General features: G+C 44.3%; 1 protein-coding gene across 2 annotated transcripts in view; it reads left to right on the forward strand.

Annotated features, from left to right (window-relative positions):
- Positions 1-21,171, forward strand: part of jcada (junctional cadherin 5 associated a) — a 92,015-nt gene that overhangs the window by 12,136 nt on the left and 58,708 nt on the right. Inside the window, exon 1 of one of the 2 annotated variants that reach the window (XM_007905439.2) lies at positions 18,863-18,962. The exons of the other annotated variant lie outside the window; for it this stretch is intronic. The gene's annotated coding sequence lies outside the window, so the exon portion shown is untranslated. Of the gene's footprint in view, positions 1-18,862; positions 18,963-21,171 lie in introns of those variants that run through there. 2 annotated transcript variants of the gene reach the window in all.

Below are 21,171 nucleotides of genomic sequence, written 5' to 3' on the forward strand. Positions count from 1 at the left end.
TTGTTGATCAGTGGTTAAGCAGATTCCATTGTGGACTGCAGCGTGGAGTTACTCTCACTGCCAAAGTAAAAGAGGGATCAAGTGAGTGATTCTCCCATTGAAATGCGAACAGAAGCAGCAGCTGATTTTCCACACTGCACGAGCTATAATGAAGGAGCCGGCCCAGGGCACAGGGTCACTGATGTAGCTTAATACTATCGCTTACACTATTATGCATCCCATCTTCCAGGTGATTCACACCAGAACAACAACAACAACAAGATTCCATTTATAGAGCGCCTTTCACGTCGGGAGGGAGTCCCAAGGCACTGTACAGTTGGGTCAGGACCCGAGCATTGGGGGGAAATGGTCAGGATGAGGGGAGGGAAGGGAGGGAGGGAGCGAGGAGGGGGTAGAGAGTCGAGAGGGGAGCTGAAGGCACGGTCAAAGAGAAAGGTCTTGAGACTGGCCTTGAAGGAGGAAAGGGAGGAGGCGGCGAAGGCACTGGGGGATAGAGTTCCAGAGCCTAGGGGCTGAGAGGCTGAAGACTGAAGGTGAGGTGTCCCTTTATGTAGCCCTTGAAGCTCGGGAACGCAAATTGTACTAGGTGGCCTCTGTATTCAGTCCTAATTCCGTGAGTGCAAATCCCTACTCTTGTGGAACTTCAGTATTTGGAGCAACACAACAACAGGTATTCCTGATGGACTACTGCCCACCCAATCAAGATGCTTTCCCCAGTGCCTTATCGCATTACAGGCCACTGAGTCCAGCAACTACCTGTTTTGTGTATTTCCCTATCTCCCTCCCTACTTTCCCGAGCTCCCAGCCTCAACATCTCCAAACCTACGTCTGCTAAACTAAATGAGAGCAGCTTGTCAGGTTAAAAACTCAAACCCTCTTAAAGGGATAGGCATCCCCAAGTATAGGAATTATTAATCTTATTATCTCCAACACTTATATTTATACAGGATAGAGAGTGTACAAAAATAGTGTAACTGTGACAGAGGCAACGGTGTATTATTGCAAAATACTGTAGAAATATACATAATTATAATAATCCTTGCATTTGGTATAGCACTTTATCATGTTGTCGAGGCATCTCAAAGCATTTCACAGGATTTGACTGTGAGGTGTAGTGACTGTATGTTCTGTAGGTGAACCCGGCAGCCAATTTGGGCACAAAAGCAATGTCCCACAAATAGCCATGTAGTGAATAGCCAGTTTTATTATTTGGGGGATTGTTGGCCAGGACACCAGGAGAAAGTCCCTTCTCTTTTCATGTAGTGCTATGGGATATTTAATGGTCAATCTGGATATTTAAGGTCCACCGAGACGTTGGTTTAAGATCTCATCTGAAGGAAGGCACTGTTCCCCCAACACAGCACAGGAGCACGTGAATTGAAGTGATTTATTGTTTTTAATGCAATTCTGACGTCTCGCTTATGTGAAATTGTGAGATTTGCAAAGGGATTCGTAAACCCAAATCCTACATGTGCTCAGATGACTTTGTGAGGAACTCAACTGAATCTGAGTCACTACTCTTGGCACCTGGTAGTAAATCGTTATATGAGCGACATTCCGGATCCGATGTTTCCAAATCCTTTTGTGATCTCGCAATTTAAACCAAAACTCCTCCCTTCTCCCAATCCTCTCCACCACCCCATCTGTCAAGTGGATTGTTCAACACTGTTTATAATGAATCCAGTCATTCAGCAAAACGTTACCTTATGTTTACTTGATGACTCACATTGGAAATGGTTGTTTTGGGGAATGTGCCCATCAGTAAAAGAGATAGAGGGACAAATGTCCTGACTATGCGAATAAATAGGGAGGTAGAAAGGGCTTTAAACTACTAAGGGGGGGGGGAGGTAAAAACATAGTAAAGTATAGTCCACCACAGTTCAATTTGAGATCAACAAAAGCAAGAGAGCAGATTAACAAGGGAGAAGAGCAAAGTGTGTCAAGCAGGGAAAGGAAGTACAGTGATAGAGTGCTGGTGAATAGGGTTAATAGCCGGATGTCAGAATTAAGGGCACTATATCTGAATGCACGAAGCATTCGTAACAAGATAGATGAATTAGTTGCACAAATAGAGACAAACCGGTATGATCTAGTAGCCATCACCGAGACATGGTTACAGGGTGATCAGGGATGGGAACTGAATATTCCCGGCTACGTGGTATATAGGAAAGATAGGCGATGTGGTAAACGAAGAGGGGGAGTGGCCCTGCTAATAAAGGATGGGATAAAAACAGTAGAGAGGAAAGATTTTAAATCTGAAAAGCAAGATGTAGAGTCAGTATGGGTAGAGATACGTAACTTCAAGGGGCAGAAAACTATAGTGGGAGTAGTTTATAGACCCCCAAACAGTGGTCAAAGTATCGCTCAAGGTATAAATCAAGAGATTAGTGGAGCATGTAGCAAAGGAAAGACACTAATTGTGGGTGATTTTAACCTGCACATAGACTGGGACAACCAAATTGGGAAAGGTAACATAGAAGAGGAGTTTATAGAATGTATTAGAGATAATTTTCTAGATCAATATGCTGAGGAGCCGACCAGGGAACAAGCCATATTAGACCTTGTTTTGTGTAATGAAACAGGGCTGATCAGCAAACTGGAACTTAAGGCTCCTCTAGGGCAAAGCGATCATAATATGATGGAATTTAGCGTTAAGTTAGAGAGGGAAGTAGTTAAGTCTGAAGCAAAAGTCTTCAATTTAAATCGAGCCAACTTTGCTGGTATGAGAGAGGATTTAGCCAGAATAAACTGGGAGACTAAACTTAAAGATTTGACGGTAGACCAGCAATGGCAGACATTCAAGGAGATAGTGCAAAATTCCCAACGAGCACATATTCCTTTGAGGAATAAGAATGCCATGGGAAAGGTGGTGCAGCCATGGCTAACTAGAGCAGTTAGGGAAAGTATCAAATCAAAAGAAAAAGCCTATAAAACAGCGAAGATGAGTAGTAAACCCGAGGATTGGGAGAACTTTAGGGAACAACAGAGGAGGACCAAAAAATTGATCAAGAGGGAGAAAATAGATTACGAGGGCAAACTAGCAAAGAACATAAAAACAGACTCCAAGAGTTTTTACAAATATATAAAGAGGAAAAGGCTAGCGAGGGTGAATGTGGGTCCATTACAGGCAGAGACCGGAGGAATTATAATAGGGGACAAAGACATGGCAGAGTCATTAAACAAGTATTTTTCTACAGTCTTCACCGTAGAAGACACTGGAAACATACCAAAAATAGAGGACCAAGAAGACAATGTTAGCGAGCAACTTAGGGAGATTAACATTAGTAAAGAGATGGTTCTAGGTAAATTGTCGGGTCTTAAAACCGATAAATCCCCTGGACCGGATGGCCTGCATCCGAGAGTTTTAAAGGAGGTGGCTACTGAGATAGTGGATGGCATGTCTATAATCTTCCAAAAGTCTGTGGATACTGGAAAAGTTCCCATTGATTGGAAGATTGCAAACGTAACTCCACTATTTAAGAAGGGTGGGAGAGAAAATAGGGAAAACTATAGACCAGTTAGTTTGACGTCAGTTGTAGGGAAAATTCTTGAGTCCTTAATAAAAGACGTAGTTATGGGATACCTGGAAGACCATAAAAAGATTAGGCAGAGTCAACATGGCTTTACAAAAGGGAAGTCATGCTTGACTAACCTTTTAGAATTTTTTGAGGATGTATCCAGCAGGTTGGATAAGGGGGAACCAGTAGATGTGGTATATTTGGATTTTAGGAAGGCATTTGACAAGGTGCCACACAAAAGGCTGTTACTCAAGATCAAGGCCCACGGGATTAATGGGAAAATATTAACATGGATAGAAGAGTGGCTATCGGGTAGAAAGCAGAGAGTAGTGATAAACGGATCATTCTCGAATTGGCAGGATGTAACTAGTGGAGTGCCACAAGGATCAGTGCTTGGGCCTCAGCTATTTACCATTTACATCAATGATCTGGACGAGGACATTGAATGTAATGTGTCTAAATTCGCGGATGATACTAAACTAGGTAGCAGAGTGAGCTCTCAGGATGATGCAAAAAGATTGCAACAAGATATAGATAGGCGGGGAGTGGGCAAGTAGGTGGCAGATGGAATTCAATGTTAGCAAGTGTGAAATTATTCACCTAGGTAGCAAGAATAAAAGAACAGATTATTTTCTGGAAGGGGAGAAGTTAGATAGTGTTAGTATTCAAAGGGATTTGGGTGTCCTTGTACACCAGTCCCAAAAAGTTAGTTTGCAGGTGCAGCAAGCAACTAAGAAGGCGAACGGCATGTTAGCGTTCATTTCGAAAGGTTTAGAATATAAGAGTAGGGAAGTCTTGCTGCAACTGTATAGGGCTTTGGTGAGACCGCACCGAGAGTATTGTGTGCAGTTTTGGTCTCCTTATTTAAAAAAGGACATACTTGCCCTAGAGGGGGTGCAGCGTAGATTCACTCGGTTAGTTCCTGGGATGAGGGGACTGACCTATGAGGATAGGCTGAATAAACTAGGGCTATATTCTCTAGAGTACAGAAGAATTAGGGGGATCTTATTGAAACATAAGATTCTTAAAGGGCTGGATAAAGTAGACACTGAGGGTCTGTTTCCCCTGGTAGGAGAATCTATAACCAGGGGTCACAGTCTTAAAATTAAGGGTCAGCCTTTTAGAACAGAGTTGAGGAAACATTTCTTACACTCAGAGGGTAGTGAATTTATGGAATTCACTACCCTAGAAGGCTGTAGATGCTCAGTCCTTGAACATTTTCAACGCTGAGACTGATAGATTCTTGAAAAATAGAGGGATTAGGGGATATGGGGATAGGGCAGGTAATCAGAGTTAGGTGAAAAGATCAGCCATGATCTTATTGAATGGCGGGGCAGGCACGAAGGGCCGAATGGCCTACTCCTGCTCCTAATTCTTATGTTCTTATGACAGACAGTACAGTTCTGCTTTATAAAATCATTCGAGGGTGAGAGTGAAACTAAAGAAACAGAAATATTTTGTCAAAACACTGGAGGGAGGGGAAAAGTCTGATTTTCTACATTACACTCTTTTTTATTAAATCTAAAGTGTAATATAAAGAACACAGCAGCTGGTGGGAGGGGAAAACCTCCATGGTGCTGTTTTTAACAAGCGTGAAGCTGTACGCATTCCAGGAGATTATCATACACAATGAAAATACTAAATGCATAAAGTGGAGGACATTGGAGGCCTTTGCTGAGGGTAGTTGACGTTATTAAATACTTTGACAAGTGCAGATGCAATTCTTCTCCTTCCTACTTTTCTTCCCTCCTCGTCTTTCCTCAGCCAAAGCAGTAAAGTTTGCTGCACAAAATACAGTCATTATACTTTACGGTACATATCACACAAAGCGCTTTGAGACATCCCAACGTGAAAGATACTGTACCAAAGTTTACAGTCAGGTGGGGCAATGGTGCCTTGCCCATTTGCCATTCTTCGTGTGACAGATTGGGACAGTGGGTGCGAGTAAGCTGTTTGACTGTGGGGTGGGGGTTGGGAGGGGGGCATTGCGGTCAAGCCCACCTCAACCCCAGGGAAACTGAGGCCAATTGAAAGAGCCCCAGACCACCCAGCACGTCAGCTGGGATCAACTAAAACATCACAGAGCAGGGCTCGAACGTGCACCCTTTCAACTGTGGCAAAGCAATATACAATTACAGATGTAATTTTAGCAAATAGCTGTTCAATGAGCTGCATTGATTTCTGCACCATGGATTATAAACACATAATACCTATAGTGGCAACTTGAGCTCAGTTCATTCCAAAATCCACTGAAATTCAATTTCCACATAATATCCTTGAATTTGATATTGTGGATTTCAAGCGCTCTGACACACTAACCTGCATGGGAGAGCACTCGCCTCGCAAGCAAGAGACCTGGGTGCGATTCCCGGCAGGGTAAAATGTTAGGCAAGTTTCCTTACTCCACACACTTCTGTTTACCTAGTAATAAGTAGGAACCCTGTTGTTAGCTGAATAGCGGATCGCTTTTCCGGCGGTAATAATTCCTTAAAAAAAATTGTTCAATCCACGACTGTTTGCGGGACACTGCTATACACAATTGTGTGCAATCGCCCACAGGATATACAGTCAACTCAATTTACGGTATATTCTGTGAAGCGCTTTGAGACGTCTTGAAGATGTGATAAGACGTTATATCAAATGCAAGGATTATTATTATTAATATATAAATGCAAGTTGTTGTTGAATCAGAACTCTTCAGCCCATTTGATCTCATCCTTTCAGACATCTACCATATCATCTTCCCATTCAGCATCAAGCACTGGAATGAGATTGAAGTACATAGTCCTGGGGGGTCACCAGCACAGACGCAATGGGACAAATGGTCTCATTCAGTCCTGTAAAGATTCTATAATGTTGTACAACTATTCGATTGATATTGTGGAGCCAAAGGTTTTAACATTCAGTTTTAACGAAAAAATAGTCAAAACTCCAGGGTTAGATTTGTACTTTACCTTTAATAGTAGGCAAGTTAGGCTCAAGACTGGCTTACTCGACTTGCCATTAAAGGTAAAGTACTTCTATTCATCTCTTCACTTTTTCTCTCCAGCGATTGAAGGAGGGTAGATTCAAAACAAATCTATGGAAACACTATTTCAGTGAGCGAAGAAAATCTATGGAGCAGGTTCCCTTGGGAGATTAGTGGAAGCAGAAAGTGTTGATTCTTTCAAATGCAAATTAGATAGATTTTTTTAGGAAATAATATTTCGGGATACAGTTTATGGAGTCCTGTAGCTCAGTGGTTAGAGCACTCGCTTTGCAAGTGAGAGACCTGAGTTCAATTCCAGGCAGGGCGAAACCTTGGGCAAGTTTCCTTACTCCACACAGAGCCTAATAATAATCCCTCCAAAACTAAAAACAATAATTAAATTGGTCATTTTCAATCTACGACTGTTTGTGGGACATTGCTGTGCGCAATTGGCTGCCGCGTTCGCCCACAAATATACAGTCAATTCACTTTACAGTGTGTTCTGTGAAGCGCTTTGGGACGTCCTCCCGACTTGAAAAGCGCTATATCAAATGCAAGGATTATTATTATTATTATTATTAATTCAGGAAAGGCCATGTGCATGCCACTGCCAGGATGGTGGAAGGCGAACTGGATGGACTTTGGTCTTTTTTGATCTAACATTTCCTATGTTCCTCTCCCATTGATCCCTGAGATGAGCAATCTGCGTTTCAGTTTCAGTGTAGCCCCAGTGTTTAAAGTTGCCCTGGAATCTGTGTGAGCTGCACTCTGTATACCGTGCAGTTAATCAGAGAATACACATGTGCGTCTGTGTGTGTGGGCAGGGAGTGGGAGGTGTCCTTTCAATGTAAAGTACTTCGGGAACTTGGCCACTCTTAAATTTTCCAGGCTCTGACATTGCCCCCACCAGTATTGAGCACTAGAGGATACTGACATGTGCTGAGTGTATGGAGCAACTCAGTGTTAGATCCGTAGTTGATGCTTGTTAGCAAGTTCAGTCACAATTTTGGTGACACAAAATGGTGCTGTGGAGCTGTACATATTATGTTGTAACTCACCAGTTGGTGTTTTTTGATCAGCCAAGTGTCTGACACATATCAAAACCCATCACCATGCTTAAGAGTATCCAAGCCAGACTGAGAGTTCCACATATGTATGCCACCTAAACATGGAAAATTCCTTATGTCAGGAATGGAATGCATACTGTCTCCCAGAGGGATATACTCTGCTTAACTAATTCCAGAAAATATTAGCTGCAGGTTGGCAAAAGGCAAGGCTTGGGGACCCCAGAGTGTATATTGGGTACTACTGGAGTCTAACCAGCTAAAGATCACAAGATTGGTCCAGATGAAGAAGGCCCTTCAGCCCATCTGATCTCATTGCTACAGAACACCTACCCGACCTATCCCTCTAGGACACTTGCCATTGAGAGCACTACCTGGAAAACTAACAGCTGCTTTCCTACATAGGCCCATTGTACCTGTTAAGAGCTTTGGCTTGAAGGGTTAACAGGAGCTGAGTAAACCCACACCTGGTTCAAGAAGAGGACTATGCTAACTGCAACAGAGATTGACTCAATTCTGATATTCTGTTGCTATCTCAGCTCCATCCCTGGGGGTAATAACATAATTAGATGGGATAAACACTAAAAATACTTCCCAACACACACACATAATAACCCATTGAAAATAGCTTCAAAAGTAAATTAACTTACAACGGTGGGATTTGCTGAATAAAGGGCCCATATTTTATCTGTGTTTTGCAACCATGAAATTGCATTTGGGGCGATTATGTACCATATTTTTATACCCCCCGCTCCCCCCCCCCCCAACCCCTCAAGGGTGATGGATGGCATAGTACATTTGTGGCACATTGCAATGGGGAGGGGACGTGCAGTGTAGATGAGAGGTTTGAGCTTCGAGCCACAATACCATACTTATTGTACAGGTTCAGGCCTTGGGAGTACACTGCTGATATTGCCAGCTGGGAAGTGGTGTAGTTGAGGAAATTAATTTTTAGACATTTATCCTGTTAGCGCTTTGGGACGTCGTCCCAGCATGAATCACGCTATATAAATATAAATCTGTATTGTGCTACTGCCAGATACTTCTAACATGTCTAGTGAGTTTATGTTCTTTTCAGGTCCTATAGCGAGGAAGAAAATGATATTTTTTTAAATGTTTCTGTATTCTGTGGAGCTCGGTCGGCATTGATGGGGTGGTTGGTGGAACAATGTTTAAGTCAGCTGGTGTTTCATGAGAAAGCATCGCTCATCCTCACTCTACACCATTGATAATATGAAACCAGGAGCCCGTACCATTGAGACTAGAAGCCGCATAGACAAAACCCTCAACCTATCTCCCTATCAGCTTCCTGGGCATCATTCCTCCAGATCCGCTGCTCACGTCAATGGTACCTCATGTCCTGCTTACCTCATGACTCAGCGGAGCCTCATTGGTACCTCATGCCCTCATCCTCCCAGCAAATGATCACAAAACCTGTGAACATACAAGAGGGGAGAAGAGAGGAGAATTTGCTTAGAGGAGAGAGGGTTTACATTTGTTCTATTTTCTTAGCATTTGAGAATGTCCGGAATTTGGCAAGTTGTTGAATTCAGGCATAAATTTGAAGCCTGCTCCCTGCAGTTTTTAAACAATACCTACAGAAAGCCCTCTTCAGAATGCAGGCTGGATTTAAGAATTTGCCAAATTCTGGATGCTTGGGCATCAACAACAAACAATAAATTGCATTTACAGACTGCCTTTCACGTTGGGTGGAAGTGAAAGGCGCTATTTAAAACAGGAGACAAATTCTAAGAAAATAGATGCCAGGAGATGGTCTCAAAGCGCTTCACAGAATTGGTTGGGGGCCTGAGCTGGGGGGGCATGAGAAGAAAAGGTGACCAAAAGTGCAGTCAAAAAGAAAACGTTTCTGAAATTGGCACTAAGGTGAATATGGGGTTAACTTAGTATCCGAGTGCCTGAGGTAGGAGTGCGAAATGGTACAACTTTACCAAGTGCAAAACAGGAGAAAGGTTTAATCCCTTCTAGTCCTGGAGCACCTAAATACTAATCTAGTGCCTCTGTACTAAATTCTCTAAAGAAAGCAGCAGAGCTGAGCAAATAGCAACAAGCTGCCTATTTTTGAAGTCAGCAGTCATTAATTCTGCGACAGTTCCCTTTCAATACATAGTGCGCACACAGCGCAAGACAAGAGGTGTCACAACAGATTAAGTAAAAGTAATCTGAGTCGTATATGAAGGTTCTCTGGAGTGAAGAAGCCTGCCTTGTAGCAGCCTTTGGATCAGTTTTTCTAGCTGTCGCTTATGAGCGCTGACCCGATTCCACATCTAAAAATACGTCTTAGCTCCCAGTAACTGTGGAAATGTATCACGGCGCCTACACAACAACCACACAAAAAGTGCACCTCGCACCATTTGTAGCATCAGCTGTCAGGTCTCTGAAGCTCACTCCTTGCGGCCTCTTCACTGGGTCTCGTTGTGAGGCAGAGTACATGAAAAAATAATGACTTTGCACTTCGACGCTGCGACTTGAAAGCCATTGCAAGTCAGAACCGTGCTAATCAAAATAATAATAATAATCCTTAACTTGGGTGTAGCGCATTTTACATCTGGGGGATGTGTCAAAGTGCTTCACAGGATTTATCGTAAAGTGTAGTGACTTTGTATCTTGTGGGTGAATACAGGAGCCAACTGCCCACAGCAGCATCCCATAAACAGCCATGAAGTAACTTCATCTCGGGTATTTTCACTTGATATATGGGTGAAAAACATGGTGGGTGATGTGATCACTTGTGGGATGTTCCACACAGGGCCAAGTTGGTGATTGGCTGCACAGGACTGTGAACTCACATGTTTGGGTGGATGTTAAAGATCCCGTGGCACTATTGGAAAAGAGTGTCCTGTCCTGGCCAACAATCCAACAGATAAAATTGATCATTCACTTAATCGCTGTTTATGGGACAATGGCTGCCATGTTTGCCTTCGAAATACACAGTCCCTACACTTTAAAGTGAATCCTGGGAATACCTTGAGATGTTTTCCTGATGTCTTCCTCCTGCAGCAGTGATTAAATCGGATAGTGTAGATGCATTTAAGAAGAATTTAGATATACACATGAGGGAGAAGGGAATAGAAGGGTTTGAGAGGATGTAAGGAGTGGAGACTCATATGGAGCATAAACTCCGGCACGGACTATTTGGGCTGAATGGCCAGTTTCAGTGCTGTTCAATGTATGTAAATCTATGACATATTACAACGTAACAAGGAGCCATATCAAATGTAATCGGAAAGGTTATTTCTCCCTGTGACTAACGATCCTCCAGTTAAATTAATTATTCACCTCACGGGTAATTTTGCTGATCTTGCTCATGCAAAAATGCCCACAAAATCAGTCACTGCCCTTGACATTACATGTGAAGTGCTTTTAAATGTTTCAGGGGACTGTTCGATGGTGCAGTGCATAGAGCTGCAGGTTATGAAACAGCAGTTCACTGATTTCAAATCCTGGTCCACGCTGAGTTTGCTGGTCTCGGCTAGGGTTGTATAGAGAGGCTAAATTGGCCCTGACTACCCCAGGCCTAGGGAGGGGTTACCTCTCCTGATCCCTGTATAGCATCTTCTATTGGTTGCGTGCATTTAACAGCTGAATGGGGGGAGGTTAGGCTAGGCTGTGACTTTCTCTACAATTGAAAGGTCTTCCTGCCAAAGTTCACTCAAAAAGAGTGGCCACTTGGGGTGGGGAATGGGGTTTCAGCCAGAAACTGTGGAACTGCACCTCAGCAAGAGGAGGCTAGTCCAGGAGCAGTGAAGTGCCAGTGGGGGTATTAGAAAAATAATTGAACCCTACATTTATACAGTAAACCTCACAAAAGTGGTATCAGTTGGGACCATACATTTAATATGATTATGCTAAGTATGAATTATGTTGAACTTGCATAGAATATAAACTCTTGAACAGGACTTGGGTAGATTTAGGCAATTATTTGATTTATATAGATCAGATTTATGCATGTTTTACTGTATAAAAAGGATGTTTCAATGTAATAAGGCGCTGTAATAGTGACCCCATCACTCTCACCCACGCCCGACCCTACTGGCTCCCCATCCCCTAGAGGATCGAGTTCAAGATCCTCGTCCTCACCTTTAAGGCTATCCATGGCCTTGCCCCCTTCTACCTCTCTGATCTGCTGACTCCCTACCAATCTGCTCACTCCCTCCGTTCAGCAGACCACAGCCTGCTCCACGTCTCCCGCCCAACCTGCCCTACCATTGATGGCCGGGCTTTCAGCCTCTCTGCCCCCACACTCTGGAACTCCATCCCACAGTCCCTTTGCCTTGCTTCCTCCCTTGCCACCTTCAAGGCCAGTCTCAAGACCATTCTCTTCAACCGTGCCTTTGGTCTCCCTCCCACCTCTCTGCCTTCCCTCACCCCTACACCACCCCTCCCCCATGCTCGGGCCTCAACACCTGACTGTTCAGCGATTTGGGACGTCCTCCCGACGTGAAAGGCGCTCTATAAATGTAATTTTGTTGTTGTTGTAATAATGAAAGTTTGTCCTCTGCACTGGACTGTCAGCCTATGCCTTTTAGACCTTGATGTTTAATAGTTACTTAATTAAGTATAATTTTTCATTTCAGTGGAATTTTTTTTTGAAACGTGTTTATGGTCAAAGTAGTGGTAGTGAGTTGGCTGTGTGTGCATTGGTCAATTATCACTTATATGGGCCCTGGAAGTAATTCTACGGCTTTAAGAATGTCTCATTGGCGTTCGCTGAGTGTTAGGTATTTTTCACGCCTTCACATCAGCTTGATCTATCTGCATTTAAAAGCAGAAGAAAATTTGAGTGCTGAGCCCCACGCCAGGGATTGTGTTTTGCTGGAAGCTCTGACAGTGATGGGAGGGAACTACTTCAAAGAATCAGCAAAGCAAATGCTGTTTCAAGAGAGGAGAGAAGGCGTACAGCCTCATCTTACTAATAATAGTTCTCCTGATTTGATATAAGCACTCAAGTACTGTATCTAAAAGTGTTTCACATGTAATTGCTGTTGAGTGGATTACCTATTTATTTGTAGGCAACACAGCAGCCAATTTCTATCCCATAATAATAATAATAATAATCCTTGCATTTGATGTAGTGCCTTATCATGTCAGCGAGATGTCTCAAAGTGCTTCACAGGATATACTGTAAATTGGTGTGACTTTGTATTTTGTGTGTGAAACGCGGCAGCCAGTTGCACACAGCTATGACCCACAAACAGCCATGAAATGAGTGACCAAGTGTTATTTGGAGGATTGTTGGCTGGGACATCAGGAGAAACTCCTGTCTCTTTTCGAATAGTGTCATGGGATCCTCAACGTCACCTGAACAGGCAGACGGGACCTCAGTTTAATGTCTCCTACAAAAGACAGTGTCTCCCCAGCACTGCAATGGAGTGTCAGTTTAGACTATGAGATTCCAAGTCCCAATTTGGGGCTTGAAACCGCAACCTTCTGATTCAGAGGCTTAGAGTGCTACTACTGCACCAGGGTAACACAAAACAGCCAAGCGGTGAATGACTCATTTATCTCGACTCGATTGTTCGCCACATGACCAGGAGAAACTGTCTTTTCAAATGTCATGGGATCTTTAACATCCACCTTGACAGTCAGTCAGGAGCTCAGTTTAATGTCTTGTTCAAAGGATGCCAACTCTAGCAATGCAGCAACAATATAACAACTTCCATTTATGCAGTGCCTTTCACATTGGGAGGATATCTTGAAGTCTCAATTTGAGGTTTCAGTCCTCGCACCCTTCTGACCTAGAAGCAACAGTGCAACCAATAAACTGAGTGAAGCTGATAATTGATCTCAATTGGTAACAAGCTCAGTGGTCATTCACTTAATGGCTGTTTGTGGGATATTGCTGTGTGCAAATTGGCTACCGTTCATCCCAAAATACACAGTTACTATACTTTACAGCGAATCCTGTCAAGCACTTTGAGACATTTCAATGCCAAGATGATAAGCAGCAATATCAAAATTCAAGTATTATTATTATTTTATTATTATAGTGTAGATTATTTTTCGGGACATGAAGATTATTCAGCTTAAGTTGCACCTTTGCTATTGAAACTAATCTGCAGTAAAACTGAATAAATACAGATGCTAATGAATGTTATAATGAGTACCAGATAGTGTAGGCAAAGGGTCTGAAAACCTGCTCTCACTGATGGTGGGGCAGACTGGGCTAGGGCCTCGAGGAGGCCAGAGTTGATGGAGTAGCGGCAGGAGGATTGCAAGAGTTGGCAGAGACAGGATAGGGCAAGGTTGTGGAGGCATTTGGAGTTGAAGATGAGGATTTTCAATTCAACCCACTGGGGGATATGGAGCCAATGAACTACATGAGCCTGGTGTGGGAGGGAAGGCGCTGTGGCGTTTGGGATAATCTGGAGTTTATCGTGTGCAAATTGTGGAAAATTTTCATGCGCAAATTGGCTCTTGTTTTTGCCTACAAATACATTGACACAGCATTACCTGTGAAACACCTTGAGATGTTTTAATGTTATGGGTGCTATATAAAATATAAGGATTATTATTTTATGGGGTTAAAGGAGGAAGGAGAGTAGAGAAAATTGGTGAGAGACATTTAAACGTTTTGTATCTTTTAAGCTTTTGCAAATAGTAGTGCCCTGAATGAACATTACACATAGACGCTAATGATGTCCTCTACAGTACCTCAGGATCACAAACAATGGGCCAGATAGTTTACCACACACTGTATTATGCTGTTTGTGAAAAAAAATCATCTCTCTACAATAGCACATTCGGATATTTAAGTGGCTGCCAATACAGCTTATCAGTCCTCAGCCCTTTATGAGCTCTTTGTATGTTTTCTGTGCTATTTTAAAAAAAATTGCAGATAAAGAAATGAAACCCAAATTGTCATTTGTGTCTGCATATTAATTCTGAAACCCGTCAGTCAGAGCCTGCTGCTGATCCCTAACCAGCTCTGATTTCCCCTGGGACAAAGCCAGCACTTCTCAGTCTGCTTGCTGCAGGCACAGTGAGATCTATCAGTGATGGAGGTGGATTTGGGTCTTAGGTTTAGCCTGGATTTAAAACCAAGGGCGTGCGTTTTCCTAATACCCTCCGTGTTAAAGTCCTTTTCTCTGGGAGTGTCACAAACCTTTAGGGTTCGATTTCATTTGCATGGTAATGTTAATTTTTACTCTTAAATATGTTTCCAGTATGAATTTGTGCCACTATTGGATGCTGGAGACGAATAGATAGTTACATCGACTGAAATTAAAGCACCATTTCCCAAATGTCTATGACTCCAATTATTCCTAAACTTTAAATAAAATTATACATAGATCTTCCTCAGAGAGCTCAGAGACTGGGCAGTGTGTTACTGAGTGACACAAAACTGGGTTCGATTCCCGGATGGTCCGAAACCTAGACTAGTTTCCATGCTCCACACGCTTTTGTTTACCTAACAGGAAGTAGGAACCCGGTTGTTAGTCGATAGGCGGATCGTTTTCCAGGGGTAATAATCCCTCTCCCCTCTCCCCCACCAAAAGCAAATAATAATTTGGTCACTCAATCCACGACTGTTTGTGGGATACTGCTGTGCGCAATTGGCTGCCATGTTTCGCCCACAAAACACACAGTCAATGACTTTACAATATCCTGTATTCTGTGAAGCGCTTTGAGATGTGTCAAGATGTGATAAGGAGCTATATCAAATACAAGGATTATTATTATAAACCGGAAGGGCCTTCTTCATCCAGATCAGTTTTGTGATGTTGTGAAATGCCCCGGTTTGATTTCTGATCTTGTCAAATCAGCTGAGGGTACAAGGCGAGAGCAGGCGAAAGCAAGCGAAGAGTACCAATAAGGAATAAATAAGGACATGAATAGATTGGCAGAAGAGACTCAATTAATGCTTTTGAGTATTAACTAAGAACCAGTAAACTCACCAGATGACTTCCAATTACATCACTCTCCTTACCACATAGAGGAGATTCTTACCAATTTCTTCCAATTATCATATAAATGTAGTCCCCCTACGTTGCTACAAAAAAACAGCCCCTGGCATCGTAGCAGGATTTTTTATTAGAATGACTTGTGCGTTAAATATTTCATCGTTGTCTCATTTGAGCAAAGCACAACATGCCAGCCATCTGGCTTGTTCATGGTCATGTCCTCGTCTGTCTTCTCAACAGACAAATGTTCTCTAACATGAATTGTACTAGTAAGCACCAATGTGTCACAGTGGATTGGTGGATCCCAGCTATGCCAGCCCTCACAATAGCAGCTGATTATTCCTTCTTGACTATATATCCGGGGGAGGGGAAGAAATTCCCCCTGGGTTCAGGCTTAGACTTTTCTCTTAGCATTTTGCCCACAAAATGTACAGTCAATTCACTTTACAGTATATTCTGTAAAGCGCTTTGAGACGCATCGAAGACATGATAAGGCGCGATATCAAATGCAAGGATTATTATTATTTCAGAGTGCCCAAATAGTGGGCAGTTCTCAATTGTAGCTTTAATTTTGAAGCTTTTGTTTGTAGTTCTTCAAAGAAGACTGAATTTAGGAATTGTTAAAAATGTACCCACTGAAATGCTACGATAAAAAGCCAAAGTCGAAAGGCATGTGGAGTTCTTCTCTCTCCTCTCAAATAATGTCCATTCTTATCAGGACAGGAGGTGGGAGGGGCAGGTTGTGTGACTTTTGCTAACCTTCCAGTTAAAGGATAAGATAAAATAGTTTAAGATAGTTACTATGGGATTATTTGCTGTGACAAAATGCTACAGAGATAAGTGGGCTTAAAGGAAAAGGCGCTGCAAAGACATTTGGTGGTTTCAAACCTTTTATCAAGTACCAGGATGACAGGACTGAGCCTCAAATCCCTGATAAAAATTGTTGCTAATCTGTTATCACAGAGCTTTGTGCTGTTATGTGTCACGTGATACAGAGGTGACATGCACAAAGCAAAGAGGTAGCATTTGTACAAAGCTCATTTGCTCTCTTGTGGGTCGGTCACTCTGCACAACATACTGTCCCCTGGATGTTGACCCGTAGCCGCAGAGCAGTGAAGGAAACACTATTGAGCAATATTTGTAATGATTCTTAACCAGAGGCTCTGAGTTTCTCATCGTGTCAGCCTACCAGGTCATATTTATCTTAAATTTTCAGATTACACAGAATTTTTGAGAATTCTTAAATCCAGTTTTAACGTGGAAGCCGATTTTTTGCAGTCCTTAAAATAATTTAAGATTTTTTTTACAATTCAGTGTCATTTTAAGATAATATTGTCCTAAAGGCTAAGGTGAGGTAGAATTTCAGGCCTCAAATTCCTTAACAAAGAATCTTGTTAGAATTTCCATCCACTCCCAGGAACTACATTGGCTCTGGATGTTGACTATGTTGGGATAAAGTCTCACTCCAGGGCTTTGAACACATGGACTAGGCTGACATTCCAATTGTCAGAGGAACCATCCTTCGGATGCGATGGTAAATTGAGTTCCTGTCTGTCATTAATGTTCAGGTGGATATAAAATCTCCTTTAGCACAACTCAGAAAGAGAAAGTTTCTCTTGTAGTCCTGGCCGACAATCCCCCAGATAAAATTGTTTGTTCACTTCATGGCTGTTTTTCCTCCGGCCCCCGCATTGTCTCGTGCGGTGTCCCTCAAGGCTCTGTCCTCGGTCCCCTCCTCTTCACCCTCTATATGCTCCCCCTCGGTGACATCATCCGCAGACATGGGGTTAACTTCCACATGTATGCGGATGACACCCAACTCTACCTTTCCTCCTCTACCCTCAACTCCACGACCACCGATGTCCTGACAGCTGTCTGTCCGACATCGAGTCCTCGACGAGAGATAACTTTCTCCAGCTCAACGTGCGCAAAACTGAGGCCCTCCTGATTGGTTCGCGTCAGCGCCTCCGCACCTCAGGCGCTGACACCATCAGCATCCAAGGCTGCACTCTCCACCTCTCAAAGTCAGTCAGGAACCTCGGGGTTCTGTTCAACCCTGAGCTGTCCTTTCTCCCTCATATCCGCGCCACAACTGGCACCGCCTTCCATCACCTCTGGAATGTCGCCAGACTACGGCACTACCTCACCCCTCACGCTGCTGAAACCCTGGTCCACGCCTTTGTCACCTCAAGGCTGGACTATGGGAACTCTCTCCTCGCCGGCCTTCCCGGCACCTCCCTCCACAAACTGCAGGTCATTCAGAACTCTGCAGCTCGTGTACTGTCCTGCACCAGGCTTCGCGATCACATCACTCCCACCCTCGCTCGCCTCCACTGGCTCCCCATCCCCCAGAGGATCGAATTCAAGATCCTCACCTACAAGGCCATTCACGGCCTCGCTCCCTCCTACCTCTCCGACCTACTATCCCCCTACCTACCCGCCCGTACCCTCCGTTCCTCTGGCTCTGGTCTGCTCCACACCCCCCGCCCTAACCGCCCTACCATCGGTGGCCGGGCCTTCAGCCCCGAGGCTCTGGAACTCTATCCCCCAGTGCCTTCGCCGCCTCCTCCCTTTCCTCCTTCAAGGCCGGTCTCAAGACCTTTCTCTTTGACCGTGCCTTCAGCTCCCCTCTCGACTCTCTGCCCCCTCCTCGCTCCCTCCCTTCCCTCCCCTCACCCTGACCATTTCCCCCTTGCTCGGGTCCTGACCCAACTGTACAACGCTTTGGGACGTCCTCCCGACGTGAAAGGCGCTAATAAATGGAATCTTGTTGTTGTTGTTGTTTGTGGGACATTGCTGTGCGGCAATTGGCTGCTGCATTCACCGACAAAACACCACTTTACAGTAAATCCTGTGAAGCGCTTTAAGATGTCCTTCTGATGTGAAAGGCGCTTTATCAAATGCAAGGATTACTATTATTATTAAAATCGATCCCCATGTTTCATAACTTTACCTTCCTCGAGCCTTGGATTTCCCTCCGCTTTCCGTAGAACTCTTAACGCATCACAAAGAGTCTGAAGGGTGATTGGAATCGTTAAACTGATTAAAGTGTCTGAATCCTACAGTAACCACTTCATCACACAAAGAGATTTCATAAGATGCCGGATCAGTGGAGAGACCACTGTTAACAGCACTGTCCTGCAGAGAGTGTGATGCAGTATTACAGCTGAACTCTCATTCACCTCGGGCCCTGAACTGGGGAACGTCACTCGGAGGTGTAGTCACACCTATCCTATAAATAACCATCCTGAGACTTTACAGGGAGCTGCCAGGCTGACAGTTGTGTGACATTTTGTGACGCATTTGAGGTGTTAGTTACCACCAGTGAGAATTAAGTCACGTGTTACCCGCGATTTGCTGAAACAACAATAACAACTTGTATCTATGTAGCGCCCTTCACACAGGATGGCGTCTCGGAGCACTGCACAGTGACGGAGTTGGACGGCGAGCAAAGGAGGAGGAGGAGGTGACCATAGGCGCAATTGAAGAGGTACGTCTCGAAGAGGGATTTAAAGATGGATAAGGAGAGGGAGAGGTGGAGATCTTGAGACAAGGAACTCCAGAGGTTTAGTGGCTGAAGGCAATGCTACCGATAATGGAACTTAGATAGTGGATACTCTTAAGCATGGTGATGGTTTTCTACATGTGTCAGACATCCGGCTGACCCTCAAAAATAGTGGCACAGAGGGGACGGGACGCACAGCAGGCCTGTGATATGAGAACGAAGGGATGGTACAAGCAAGTTAGAAATGTAAGGGAGGTGCTAGGACGTAAAGGGATTTATATGTGAGAGTGAGGACCTTGAAGTCAATCCTTTTGGAGATGAGGATCCAGTGGAGCTTGGCAAGGATTGCAGTGATGGGTGTGCAGAGTTTGTTGTGGCTGAGGACACAGGTGGTGGAGTGTTGAATGAGATGGACCTTGTGGATGGTGAAAACTGGGGAGACCAGCAAGGAGCCCGATTGAGAAATTAAGACAGAGCAATTTTCACCAGGGATAAATAACACTTCAAATCTGTTATGAAACGTGGTGATTTTTCAACTCGATTTCTTTGGCACAAGTGTACAAAGTGCTGCTCATTTACTGGGTGTGATAAACAGAAATAGCCGGAGGCTGAAATAAAAACAGAAAAGGCTGGGTAAGCACAGCAGGTAACCCAGCATGGCTCTCAGATGCCAGTTTACCTGCTGTGTGTTTACGTGCTGTGAATTGACAGGAATAGGCAGCTCCGTTCCTCTGAAGTACAGGCATTTGGCAGTAACCAGGGGTACGTATTTAAGTGTGGTTTCGTGCCAATTCAGAGTCACACTGAGATCTGAGGAGCATCAGGTTCTTTGTTTCACTCTGCCTGTTACTGGGTTCAATGATCAGCAAAGTGTGAAATGTTCTCTGCTCACCAGCGAAATGTGTGATTTTCATACCATCTGTGATGCTTTCATAACCAACACCATAGTTTTAAAACACATTTTAGAATTGTTTTGAAAACACATGATAATTTTCTTAACAAAGAGTAGTTTGTCAGCCTGGCTCAGCTGGCAGCGCTCTCGCCTCTGAGTCAGAAGGTTATGGGTTTCAGCCTCCACATCAGGACTTTTGAGCTCATAGTCTAGGCTGACACTCCAGTACAGTGCTGGGGGAGTGTTGCATTGTCAGAGGTGTCATCTTTCAAATGGGACGTTAAGCCTGTTTCCCTGTTGTATATTAAAAATCCCATGGCACTATTCGAAAGAAGAAGTGAGTTTCTCCCAGTGTCCTGGTTGAGGGGACGAGGCGGAGGGACTGCGGGATGGAGATCCAGAGAGTGGGGGCAGTGTGGCAAAAGGCCCGCCCGCCAATGGTGGTGCAGGCGAGGTGGGGGACGTGAAGCAGGCTGGAGTCCGCTGAGTGGAGGGAGCGAGCAGGATGGTAGGGGAATAGGAGGGAATAGGAGGTCGCAGAAGTAGTAGGGAGCAAGACCATGATGGGCCTTAAAGATGAGGACCAGGTTCTTGAACTGTATCCTCTGTGTGATGGGAAGCAAGTAGAGTTGGGAAAGGATGGGGGCGATAGGGTCATGGAGCCTGGTACGGGAGAGAACACGGGCTGCAGAGTTCTGGATGATCTGCAGCATGTGGAGGGAGGAGTTGGGGAGGCCGACAAGCAATAAGTTTGCATCGTCGAGCCTCGATGTAATGAAAGCGTGTATGAGGGTTTCGGCTGCGGAGTGAAACAGTGGCGGAGCCGGGCGATGTTGTGGAGGTGGGGGAAGGCAGAGCGGGTCATGGTGCAGATGTGGGGTAGAAAGGATAGTTGAGGGTCAAACAAGACTCCAAGGTTCCAGACTGGCTTAGCAAGGTGGAGTGTGCAACCATGGATGGTGATGCTGTCAGCTCCTGAGGTGCGGAGGCGCTGACGGGAGCCAATCAGGAGAGACTCGGTCTTTTTGACATTCAACTGAAGAAAGTTAGCTCTCATCCAGGACTTGATGTACGATAGACATTCTGTCAGGACAGCAGTGGTCCTGGAGTCAAGAGTGGAGGCAGAGAGGTACAGTTGAGTGTCATCCGCATATATGTGGAAGTTGACCCCATGTTGCGGATGATGTCACCAAGAGGGAGCATATAGATATTGAAGAGGAGGGGATCAAGGACAGAGCCCTGCGGAACGCCGCAAACCACTACCTGTCACCTGGGCTCGCTCTCAACCCCTTCATCTTGCCC

Source organism: Callorhinchus milii, unplaced genomic scaffold (genome assembly GCF_018977255.1).
Source record: "Callorhinchus milii isolate IMCB2004 unplaced genomic scaffold, IMCB_Cmil_1.0 Scaffold2, whole genome shotgun sequence".
NCBI lineage: Eukaryota > Metazoa > Chordata > Chondrichthyes > Chimaeriformes > Callorhinchidae > Callorhinchus > Callorhinchus milii.